General features: G+C 41.8%; 1 protein-coding gene across 3 annotated transcripts in view; it reads left to right on the forward strand.

The window, feature by feature from the left end:
• Window positions 1-13,121, forward strand: part of CDC42EP3 (CDC42 effector protein 3) — a 63,055-nt gene that overhangs the window by 37,164 nt on the left and 12,770 nt on the right. The window contains exon 1 of one of the 3 annotated variants that reach the window (XM_081857731.1): window positions 7,056-7,074. The exons of the other annotated variants lie outside the window; for them this stretch is intronic. The gene's annotated coding sequence lies outside the window, so the exon portion shown is untranslated. Of the gene's footprint in view, window positions 1-7,055; window positions 7,075-13,121 lie in introns of those variants that run through there. 3 annotated transcript variants of the gene reach the window in all.

The raw sequence follows: 13,121 nt of genomic DNA on the forward strand, positions 1-13,121 counted from the left end.
GGGGCCCTGACCACTTAGTGAATCCTGTAAGTTAACTATAGGTTGCGGTGGAGTACTTATTTCCCTTTATTAGTCCTTTTTAGTGTCACATGGGAAAATTGTGATTTCCCTTAAAACTAGGTTTAGCCTCATTCTCTCCACAAATATATAGCTCCTTTTAGATGCTGTGTGCTTTACTATGTTAATTACAGTTGGGATACAGCTATTAAGTTGTCAGGGTGTCATCTTGTCAGAGTGTGTGTTAATTTCATTCATTCCATTCCCTTTGGCAGTTTTCCTACATTCACTCTCTATTCTTCACACTCTACTAGTAGGGCTTCCATGTATAGAGAGATGGCAAATATATCTGGTGCAATCAGGGAGTGGCATTTAGTTAGACACAGCTAGAAATGGGCTTTTAAAGGAGTACTTGGGCAGGGAGTGTGTAAAAACTGGAGTCATTTGTTGTACCCATTTGTCCAAAATTCATCATTGTCCACTGTACAAGGAAACAGGATATTGTTCATAGAGAGCAATAAGAAGCTTTAAGAAGTCTCTTAGTTTCTTCAGCAGAGAAGGCTATCATTGTCTGTGTGACTTTCACTGATTATTGTCTAGTACTCTAAATTGATGCCATTTGGATTACTTGTTCTCACCAACTCCCAGTCTTTTTTACGCTTTGATCCTAAACACATTTGCTTGGAATAGAGGTCATCAGCCCCTCACAAGATGCTGTGTGTAGAATTCTCATGTTGCAATTTTGAATACAGCACACTGCTGTTAGAAAACCAGGAGGTTCATACAATTTGCAGTTATTGAGACATGTTGCAATAATAACCACAAGCTGCCTTCCTGCATACCTTTCTGCAAGTGTAACATATAAAAAGCAGGAGAGGAGTAGCAGTTGTAAAGCTAGGAATGTATGGCAAATGCTCTGTGTGAAGCCAGAAGAACTGGAGCATATCTCTACAAGCTTATAGATGTCTTAAGTATCATTACTTCCCCCAAAGAATCTTGGCAACTCTAGCTCAGTGTGTGTGCAGGGAAGTACAGGAAGGAGGTTCCCACACAGTACTACAATTCCCAGAGCTTTCTTGAGACTGTAGTGCACATATGGCCAGCGTTATTAATTTAACAACCTCTTCGATCAGCAAAATTCATCATATTTCTGCTCCCTCCAGGAAGCTGGATTCTTTGAAATACGTCAAGCAATGTACAGGTGGTCCAAAACTCACACACTACAGCAACCTTCACAAGCCTGTGCCCTCCTGATGTTTTGGACTTTGGCTAGGGCTAGTGGGAGTTGTAGGCCAGAACATCTAGAGAGCACCCAGTTGGTGAAGGCGGCATTACACAAATCATCTTATGCTATGCAAAAGTGGAGGTAGAATCACCCTGCTCTGCCCTACTTTTGTGGTAATCCCCCTCCTACTAGGAATCTTGAGATGAGCCCAGAACCTCCATAAAGGAAGGTCAAGGTCATAAAGCTGAGGTCAAGTGGGGCACGGATTGAATTTTATGCGCTTGTTGGAACAAGGAGGAAAGTTTGCACTCAGCCTAGGAGACAGCCTTTTTATTTAACAACTCATCTGCTAGCCAAAGGCCACCAGGAATTCTGCACAAGCCCTGAATGAGCTGGCAAGACATGGTACTCCATTTTCCTCCTCCAGGTTGCTTGGTTGAGCAAGGAAGGAAAGTGAATCCCTCAGTGCAGTCCCTTCTCTGCCAGCTCACTTGGGAGAATACACCTTTTGCTTTCTTTCTGTTTTACTAGCCTGTTAAGAGGCCAGTGACCTGGATTTTTCATGCTGGATGTGGAGGAAAGGGATCCATGAAAATCCAGGATGCTAGCAGGCTCTTAGCAGGCAGGCTAGTAAAATATATTACAGGCAAATAACTTTTGTGGACTCTTACACCAGATCCTGCATGCTAGTATTGTACATCAGATCACAAGATCATGTTTGCAAAAGTCATAATGAGAAGGCCAGACAACTGGGTCAAAAATGCCCTTCCTTGCCACTGGGTAAAGTGGATTAGTTTCAGGGATGAAAATGTTTTCTGCATTCTAGTTTGGCTGCTTATTCAGTGCTAGGGGAAGGTGACTCCTTCCATGACTCTTCATCATTTTCATATGACAGGGTCTATTACAACAGGAGATGAAAGGCAAAGGAGTTTACAGTCATTTTAAAGCTTGGGAGGTACTATCAATTATAGCAGTAGGCAAAGCAATTAACATGAATTTAAAAACATTAACTTGTAGGTAAGCCCTGCTCATCTAAATGGAACATCCTTTTAAAATAAGTGTATTTGGGATGGCAGCCTTAGATGATTTTACGGTCAATTTCTTTTCTTGTTCCAAGTGTATCTACTTGATTTTTGTTTGACAATCCTTGTCCTACATTAGGATAGCACATTCTTGAAGTATAGGGGATAACTATTGGGTTGTGCATTTAAAACCTCTTGCTCAGGGCTGGTGCAGATACAATACTGGTTCTCTCTCAACCAGCCAGCTGGAAAATTAGGATTTCATTGCCCTTTCCCCCTTTAGCTTCTTCCTCCTATGGACCAAATCCTTCAACTTGCCTAAATCACAGCTAAAGGTCACAGCAAGAGTGCCCCTGTTAACCATGGTTGAAGCTAACCAGGTTCCCTCTTGAGCAGGGTTTGTTAACCAGCTACAAAGCCAGATTTTAAATCCTGGTGAAGCAGGATGCCTAACTTGCATTACTGTAAATGTGTTTCATGTCAGTGCTCTTATAGCCATTTATTATAGTTATGGCAGGGGAGAGGAATTTTCCCAGTGAGGGAACGCCACTCCTCCATCTGTCCCCTAAAGTGGTCTAGGTGGGAGCACATTTGTGATGGAGCCAGGGCAAAAAGGCTTCTTATTGCGCACCAGCAGACGCATTCAGGTGCTTAGGAGGAGTGGGTGGGAATGTAAAAGGCTGCCCCACCCATTCCCTCCCTCCTCCTGGTCTTGGAACTAGTGCCCAGCCTGCCTTTCCCATTTACAGATTGGGATTAGCTGATTGTTGTGATGGGGGTGAGTAGGGATTTTTGGATCAGCTGCGATTGATTGCCAGTCCCCCCCCCTTTTTTTGGGGCTACTCCATACTGTAGAAGAACATGGTTGGAGCACTTAGAGGTGGGAACTGAATAAATAGCTTCATTGGTTTGGTCACTTGTCAAGCGCGTGTGAGAAAGGGAAGAGGCTGGCACAAAGAGCACCCTGAGGCGCTTTTTGGGTGTATAGTTATTCCAAAGACTATCACTTTTCAGGTTGTGTGATTCATGGGGCAGGCTATAGATCAGTTCTGAGGCTAACCTATTTGGAGTTGTGGGGTCTAAGGGGGTGTGAGTCAGGAAACCCTCCTCCTTCAGCTGAAGGGGTCAAGTGCAGTGAAGACGCAGTATTAAGGTCAACTTTTTTTCCTGCAGCACAGGCTCACCCAATCGTAATATGCCTAGCAGACTGATAAATAATATGGAATATTTCCCACGCATTGGCTTCCTTCCCCTCTGAGTATCATAAGTTTACAACTTGTCATCAATAAAGAGGTATGTGTTTGAACTCACACCTTGCGTCTTGCCTGTTTATTTCTGGTATCCTCACACAATGTACGATTTAGTGGCCCTGTTTAATCATGTTTAAGAGACAGGCAGCATTTCACCTGCTCTGGTAACAACAGACAAACAGACAAACAAACAAACAAACAAACAAGTTATTCAAAAAGAACAGTTCAGAAGAGGAAGTGATGATATACCCCAGCTAAACAACGGAAATGGAGTGGATATAATAAGTTTTAATCTGATGCCTCCATCATGGCCTACTGTAGGTAGATAATTATTGTTTCCCTAATATTATTTTCATCTTGATTCTAAGCATGTTTCCGTGAAATAAGTAAGTCCATTGATTTCAGAGGTTTTGCTTCCAAGAAAGTGTGCCTGGGATTGTGGTGTTGTCTTCCTTTCTTCAGTGATTTGATGCGAGTCTCACTAATTTTGGTAGAAATTGCTTCCAGATTGTCACACATCTGCATTTGAGGGATAGTAAAATTCTTCATGCTGCTCAGCACGATGATATAGATGACAAAGCTACCCTGTGGTGAGAAATTTCACCTCAGAGTAGTTTATCTTTGTGGGAAGAGACAGAGAGACATTAGCCACAGAAAGTAAAGATGGGGTATCAGAAAGTACCATTGGTGCTTAGATACCGTTCTCTTCAGAGGATTTCTTGGATACAATTTATATTCATGCTAATATAATGATGATTTCACATATGCTATAATATAAGTTCATAACCAGAAAAGTATGAAACTGCTACCATCCCCTTGTTCATTCAAGCTGTTACCTGGAAACTAATTGAATATTCGTATTACATATTAGCTATCACTTTTGATGGGTTTACTGTATATCTTTTCTGATAAGTTAGAACCTATTCAATTGTCTTAGTTTCCTCCACTCAAGGAATTGTCAGGTTTCTTTGGGGATCCCTTGCAAATACTTACAGGCAGTCTCAAATAACTTCATTTTCCAGGATTCCCTTAGGCAAGGTGTGACAATTAAACTGGTATAACTACTGTTGATGTGTATGGTGTAAAGTTGCATTTCAGATTATGGCTACCAGCCACCCAGTCTGGAAATGGAGAGGAACCAAATCTGCATTGGCTCCTTTTTGGCTTCTAGGCATAAGGTGCCCTATAAAATCTTAATAGGTTTCAATGCTCACCACACCATTTGTTTGTTCCTTGCTTCCATCCCAGCTTTTCAGATCAACCTCCTGCACCTTCTTGACGGTACCATTCATGTGCCAGCTTCAGTCAGCAAGGGCACATAGAGAGGCATTGCACGTGGCTGCTCTGTAATTGTAAAAATCTGTTCCCTTTAAAGCCCATCAAAATCCGAGTCCGGGTGCCATGTTGAATCGCTGGAAGGTTGATTTGTTTGGGCTGATGCTCTACTAGAGAGGAGAAATGTGGCTAGGTACCCAAACAAATAAACTGCTTCCAGGGGTCCCCCTCCCTGCCTTTGGCATGTGGCTAGTGCTTATTATCTTAAGTTAGTGATGGCTAAACTTGGCCCTCAAGCTGTTTTTGGACTACAACTCCCATCATCCCTAGCTAACAGGACCAGTAGTGAGGGATGATGGGAATTGTAGTCCCAAAGCAGCTGGAGGGCCGAGTTTGGCCATCACTGTCTTAAGTGAAAGAACTCGATTTAGGCTTTTATGCCCACCTGTCATGGAAGTCCTTATTCTCAATCCTACGGATGTGCAGACAGGCTTGGTGGTAAGGGAAAGAATTCTCTACATACTCAGAGGCTTGGCGTTTATACTTAGCATATTCCCTGCCTCGTATTGCAAATATATTCTTTCATTGAACCCTGGCGATCCCTGCATGTGGCAAATTGCTTGAAAGGATTTATTTTCCTAAACCTATTCTTTATCCTACAGGCAGCAGCTGTGGCACAATGTGTCTCCCCCACCCTCTTGCTGGTAGGCATGGAAGAATGCACCTCTCCGTTCAGGGAGTTATGCTGTCTGAACTTCAGATACAAACCAGCGCTAGAATTCTGATTTTGGAACAGAGTCTGACATACAGTATATCTGATACACATATCCAGACACATCTGGATATTTGGCTCTTAAAAGGAATTCTCAAATGTCACTCTCTATTACCAAGCTGGCATTTTACATGCGTTTTGTAAACTATATTATGTTTTACAGAAGAGGCAAATTTTCTCTCTCTCTTCATGCATGTTTCACATATTGTTTGTATGGGAGTAACTGGATCTTCTCATCTAGGCCAGAGTTAATTTAGACTAAAATCGCTTTAAATTGCCTACCAAAATTAGTCATTGACTATCATTTTGCATTTGATATAACCCCCTCTAGCTTTGCTATAAAATCAAATTAACTGTTGAGGGTAATATGGTATAACTTAGATTCCTAAACTCCCTTTAATTCAATTTATTCTCTGAGGTGAACAAGCTAGAGCTGGGATGTTGTGGAAGACAAGAGACATATACTATTATTTTGTCTATGTTTTTCAGGATGCACATTCCATATACACAGTGAAGGGTCTGTTTTCAGTTAGAGATACCAAGAGCTGAGTAATCTTAGGATGTCTAGAATGCCTGCTGCCAGTGTTACTAATGATAAATTCCCAGTAGGGAGTTGTCTTTGCTGTTGGATTACCATTTACGTTTTCAAATTCTGATAATGAGCTCTACTTTGGGCAAACACTCCATTGTGGGGCTTTGGTTACTATATTCTCACCCCCCCCCAATAAAATTCTATTCAATTCTGCTAATAACTTTGTAGGTAGTGGTGATCAGTTCCCATTCTGGCCCATTCTCAAAGCCATATCAACTATGGCAGCTGCTGCATGAACTGACTTCCATATGCAGGCATGACCACATGAAGGCCAGTGGCATGGCTTCATCCTCGTTGACATTGAGCTTGTATTGACAGGCTGCTAGTGTGGCTTGTTAAGTGCTCAAGAGTAGTGTGCAAAAACCATAAGATGTTGGTTTTTGCATAGCACTGGCCTTCAGTGACCCTCACTGTGCATGCAGCCGGCAGGAGAAAATTAGTATGCCTTGTGGCCACTGTAAGGGAGATGGTTGTGACAATATGCTTCCACAGATGATGGCTAGAAGGACACAGGTGGCACTGTGGTCTAAACCACTGAGACTCTTGGGCTTGCCAATCAGAAGGTTGGCAGTTCGAATCCCCGCAACCCCATTGCTCTGTCCTAGCACCTGCCATCCTAGCAATTCAAAAGCATTCCAGTGCAAGTAGATAAATAGGTACCACTGCAGCAGGAAGGTAAATGGGGTTTCTGTGTGCTCTGGTTTCCGTCACAGTGTTCTGTTGTGCCAGAAGCAGTTTAGTCATGCTGGCCACATGAACCAGAAAGCTGTCTGTGGACAAATGCTGGCTCCCTTGGCCTGAAACCCCATAGTCGCCTTTGACTGGACTTAACCGTCCAGGGGTCCTTTACCTTTTACAGATGATGGCTGTGGTCTCAAGTTTCATAGAGGTTTCGCTGAGCACATGGAGCTCTGTGGGGGCAGAGACTGATGATTAACCATGTAAGTGCTAGAAAAAAATGTGCCTTGTGCACAATGATCCTAATTCTGTGAAGGCTAAGATTCTATGATAATTCCATACTTCAAATGGCATTCAAAAATACTTGCCTCAGTGTTAAGGATGTTAAGGACAGGAGTAGGATAGCAGCAGCGGTGGGAGGCGGCATCACCTTGCCTGACTATGCTGAGGGGTTCCTACAGTATGGCACTGCCTTAGAATGATGTTTACCTGGAAAAAGAATTTTCTTAATCTTGACATTCACTCTGTGGAATGTTCTTTTCAGGAAGGCTTTCCTGGTTCTAAATCTGCAATGGGGCCTTTTAGATATATAGATTTCATAGCTTGCAAAAGAGGTAAAGCTATGTATTTCTACACAACTTACTCCTATAAGCCCACTCCATGGGATGGTCTCAGACCTAACACTGAGTAGAGAAAAGTTGGATATAATCCACAAAGAAGCAAAAGTGTTCTTGAACTACTCTCATTCTTCTCCACGGTGCATGTGCAGAAGAATTTGTCCATGGATCATATCCCTTACTAGTTTATCAGTTTTATACTTTCTCAAGGACTAATTCTTTGGGTAATATCTGATGAAAATAATGAGTCTCGAATACTTTGAGGAGTATGGAGTTTCTTTAAGCTAAATATATGGGATTGTTGGCATCGAGATAAATTGCAGTTCCACAGGGGTCACTGGAAGAGCTTTAATTTCAACTCAGTTAACCTCAGCTAATTTAAAATACATTAAAAATGTTTAAATCATATGCTTTCACTCAGGCTTTTTACATCAGCCCTTGCCTGTAGCTAGTGGTCAAAATATATATATATGGGAGGAACCTTTTCTTAATTTACCATGGAAAATCAACTCAATTAACCAGCATAAATCCAGTCCTGAGACATTAGCTATGGGAATTAAATGCCAAATCAATTTGGTGTTTTGTCAGTTGATAGTGTCTGAGCCTAAAATCCTGCAGCGTCGTCTGCTCTCTTGTTTAGTTTGGCTTAAGACTAAAGCAAAGTCTTTTGCATTTGGGAGTCTACCAAAACTTGGCAGTTATATCTATTTGCCATGGAATCCCTGGCCTGACACACCCAAGATCAAATACTTGATTGGATATACCTTGTTGCTTGTGAATGTTTCCAGTATTAGAAATTTAATGTTCTTTTGATCATATTGTGCAGGTTTGGATATAATGCTAAACCATGGTTTAGTGAGATGAGGACAGGCCTAGGCAAACTCCTTTCTCCTACAGTAGGTCACAAATAAGAGTTCAGAAGCTTTGGTTTCTGTTATAGATTAGTCAGAGCTTGCCATGTTGTCCAAATCCAACACACTTTACACTCCATGTATGTATGAAGTGTATGAAGATGACTTGTTTCAACAAAGCATAGTTATGATTAACTACAGTTTAGGATTTGGATGTGTGCATAATCTGAAGCAAAGTTTCCAGTGCCATTGCAGAAGTGCTGGAGGACAGAGAGAGGCATGTGGAACCAGGCTCACTGTTGCTCACCTTTGTAATGTTGAGCCATGGTTTAGTGTTGCATGCCAGCTAGATCATTGTTGGGAAAGTCCATAGATAAGATCAAATCCGTGAAAAGGAAAATGTTATTCAGATGAGATCAGACAAAAACTGAAATAATTTCCCTCAGAAAACCCTGCTTCTATGCATAGAAATATCCATACTTTTGTGTAGTCAGCTATAGACTTACATTGGCATGAAGTGCAATCATATGCATATTTATTTGGAACTTAGTCCCATTGAATTCATGGGGGTTATTCACAAGTAAGTATGTTCAGGACTACAATCTAAGATGAACCATTTCAGCTAGTAGATTAAAACTTAATTACTAATTCTGTGGTGTTTGCTCAGTCCACTTCTGTACCCTCAGTATCTGCCTTCAAGCACTCCACATGATCAGGGCTTGGGCTGTGCTTCTAGACATCCAACAGAACATGCAGATATTGAAGAAAGGTATGCAGTATTGGTGCTGAAGACTGGAAGCCCTCCATGTGTTTGGGGATTGAGTGGACACCCATTCTCTTGGACTGTGACTGCTGCTTTAGAGTTGTCAAGCAAACTATCTCCTGAAAATCAGTTTCTGAAAGGGTAATAGGATGAAGAACACTGTTCAGTCAATCACTTAATGCCTTTTTGTCTGTATTCCCCCCCCCCACACACTGTATAAAATGGAGGTCTAGCATACAATTTTAGATGTTGTGACTGAAACACGGTCTGATTACTGTTTATTTTAGTCTGCTGAATGGAGTAAGGCAGTTGTAGTTAGGCAGAGCCCACACCTACAGTAGGCAGAGAGAACCATCTGCATGGCTTGAAAGATAGTATTAAGTTACACATCAAAGAGAACAATATCCCAGCTTGTCTCATTTTCCTAAAATAGGGGGTGTTTGTGATATGTAGATATGTATCTACTGCAGGGGTGGGCAGCCTAGTTTCCTGTGGGTGGAAGGAACAGAAAAAACAACGGAAAGGGTTTGGTAGACAGAAAAAACAATAAGGCAGAAAGAAAGAAAGAAAGAAAGAAAGAAAGAAAGAAAGAAAGAAAGAAAGAAAGAAAGAAAAGGGGCAGCCATCACACTTGTTTCTGGTCACACTGAAAAGGGGAACATGCACTTTTGGCTCTAGTACTGCCCACACAGACTTTGGTCCCATCCATTACTGGCCTACAATCCCCAGCAGAACCCTTGAAGAAATCCCTTGGCAGGACAGAGGTCCCCACTCCTTATCTGCTGGATGAAGGTGCAACATGACATCTGTGTGATTAACTCTTACACAAAGGCCTGCTAGAAAGTGGGAGACAGGACTCTTCTTATGCTTCAAAAAGAGTCTAAAAGTTGAGATCTCAACCCAAATCTTTGGAGTTGGTGTAGTATTACCTAGAGCAGGGGTGAGGAACCTCCTGCCTAGGTCCCCAGTGTTGCCTTCCAGGGTTCTCTTTCCAGTCCTAAGGACTCTGACTAGGTCCATCAACAGCAAATGCTTTTGCAAAGGCCCTGGGACACAGGCACAGAAACAAATTTCCATAAAATTTTCATAGATATCTAGGAAGTTAAGGCTAGGGTTGCCATATTTCAAAAAGTAAAATTCCTTAAGCTTTCTGAGCTGTTTCCGCTGCTTTTCTCATTGCGTTGCCATACATCTGGGTTTTCCCTGACATTTTGCTGTTTCGGCAAAATTCCCCCGACACCATTTTTACACTGGAAAACCAGGACGTGTCAGGAATTTTCCTGACGGATGGCAAGCCTAAGTTAAGGCAGTGGTGGCTGGGGTCTTACCAGCAATGTGATTCACAGTGCGCCCAGCTGCCTTTTTAAGCAAAGTAAAAAAATGTAAGTTTTAGAGAAGGGACAGGAGGAAGGAGATCTGTTGTGTAAGACCTCCCAATCAGCCATAATTTTATACATGTATAAGGAAGCACTGCACTAAGATTTTTCACTTTCTACAACCCACTGCATTGTTGGCTTGCTTTTGTATTTATTTGTATTTAAAATATTTCTATGTGGCCCTTCAATGAAACTTTCAGGTTGAGTTACCAGGGAATAATCTGTTGTCTCTCGAGATAGAGGGATGCCAGCAGCAACAACACAGAGGTAACAACAACAAATAAACACCAGCAGCAATAATCATACTGCACAATCAACAAACAGCAGAAAACAGAAATCGTCAAACAGTTAAAAATCAACCATAAAATACAACGGAATGCACGAAACCACAGTTAGGCTTTCAGTTCAAAAACCCAGGCAAATAAATAGGTCTTTGCCTTGCCCTAAAATGATATCAGAGCTGCTGCCCTTAGATCAGATGACACTCTGCAAAACATCTATTTTAATACACAACTCTTTTTCAACAGACCATTTCTCCTAATTATACCATCATCTAAAAACTAAGAGAGATTGTGTGTGAAATATTTAAAGGTTAATGAATTTATAACACTTTTTCTTATTTTGGAAAATGTCCTTTTCAGTTGAAGGAGGATATGTAAATCCCAAAACCCATTTTATAAATAGCAACTCATCTGATTACCTGTGGTAAGTAAAAACTACCCCACCCTCTGGCTATGAACTGAAGAAGGAAGCCTTCCTAAACTAGAACAGCTGATTTATTCCTCCCCCCTTTTAGCTAATCGGTGTGCAGACTTTGGGAGCGGAAAAGAAGGGAGCCTATTTTCTTCTGGATGTTCATTTGCAAGGACTTCTAAATATACTTATTTAAAAGTATTAAAGTATTAGTTAAAATCAATGGTACTTGCTTTCAAGTAAAGCCGTAAATTACATCACTGCTGAAATATAAGTGTTCATTCTTACTTTGCTTTTGATATAAATGACACCAGGCCAAAACTTGTAGAACAGGCAAACTGTGTGGTTGTTTCTACCCTGCTTATGGATATAATGAGTGGCTATTACTGCCTAATGTTGACTTACACATAAGTCACAATACAACTCCACCTGTTTCAGTTGACTTAGTGGGGCTGCACCGATGCACATGACTTGAGAATAGTAGTCAGCGATTCCCATGTAGACCCAGAGAGAGCAACGTAACAAATATTGTTGCTGTCCAGCAAATTTCACAAACCACATCCAGCATTTCCTAGGATTTCCTTTTAACTAAAGCCATGCACAGTTCTACATTACACACAGTCATTTGTTTTCCTGTTACACTAGACAAGAGCCAAGGCAATAAGGTAAAAAAAAAATGACCCTTAATGCACAGACGGCCTCAAGGAGGGTTAAATGTGCAGGAGGATTCTAGAAGGGAGGTTGAAGCAAGTCTTGGCATGTCTCTCCTCCTAGTCAGAGGCAAAAGCTATGCGTAAGACTGCAGAATGTCATTGCCACCTCGGATTTCCCTTCAGCTTACTGATAGGAAAATGCCACAGCAGAAAGTAAAGCTGCTCTTACTACATAATTGTTAAGATTGTTTGAGTAACATTAACATGACAGTAGGAAGAGGTTGGCCATAAATATCATGCCTATTTGTATCATTAGGGGTTAGCGCACTTAAATGGAGTTTTCGTATTTTTGTGCAAAGCTTTGCTTTGGGGTGGGCTTCTCAAATTCAGGAAGATCGCTCCAGTAGCACATGGGGGGAATCATTCAAAGGCCACTGGGAGGTATATTGTGTAAGCTATCACAGCAATGGGTTTAGGACATCCTTAATTCATGGGTCATGTAATGATGCTTTCAGGGACGATTCCCAACATTCATGTCCAGAAATCTGTGCTCCCACAGAACATCTCCAAAGTTACCAAGAGCATATTCAAACATTCAAGAGGGCATATGGTGGAGTCCTCATACCACCTTACGATTCATTTGTGGAATCACTTGTTTGAAAATGTTGCCACATCACCTCTCTTGAAGATAAAGCTAGATGGCTTATCCCCATTCCATTAAACTTCCTACATTTAAGGGATTCAGATGTTTAAGCACTTTCTTCATAGTCGAACAAGAAAAGCCCATGTGGGAATGTTAAGGACAAAGCTTGCATGTGTATCTTCTCCTGACTTTAAGCCCCCACAAGTTCTTTGAACCCTTGAAGAGAACTAAAGACCAGTATGCTAGATTTGGTTAAGGTGCTGTCAGAAATTTGAGAATAACTATTGGGGACAGGCCAACAAAGGTCCGTATAGTGAAAGCTACGGTTTTCCCAGTAGTGACGTATGGAAGTGAGAGCTGGATCATAAAGAAGGCTGATTGCTGAAGACTTGATGCTTTTGAATTACGGTGTTGGAGGAGACTCTTGAGAGTCCCATGGACTGCAAGAAGATCAAACCTCTCCATTCTTAAGGAAATCAGCCCTGAGTGCTCACTGGAAGGACAGATCCTGAAGCTGAGCTCCAATACTTTGGCCACCTCATGAGAAGAGAAGACTCCCTGGAAAAGACCCTGATGTTGGGAAAGATGAAGGGCACAAGGAGAAGGGGACGACAGAGGACGAGATGGTTGGACAGTGTTCTCGAAGCTACCAGCATGAGTTTGACCAAACTGCGGGAGGAAGGAAGACAGGAATGCCTGGCGTGCTCTGGTCCA

The sequence above is a fragment of the Podarcis erhardii genome (genome assembly GCF_964252035.2).
Source record: "Podarcis erhardii genome assembly, chromosome: 3".
NCBI lineage: Eukaryota > Metazoa > Chordata > Lepidosauria > Squamata > Lacertidae > Podarcis > Podarcis erhardii.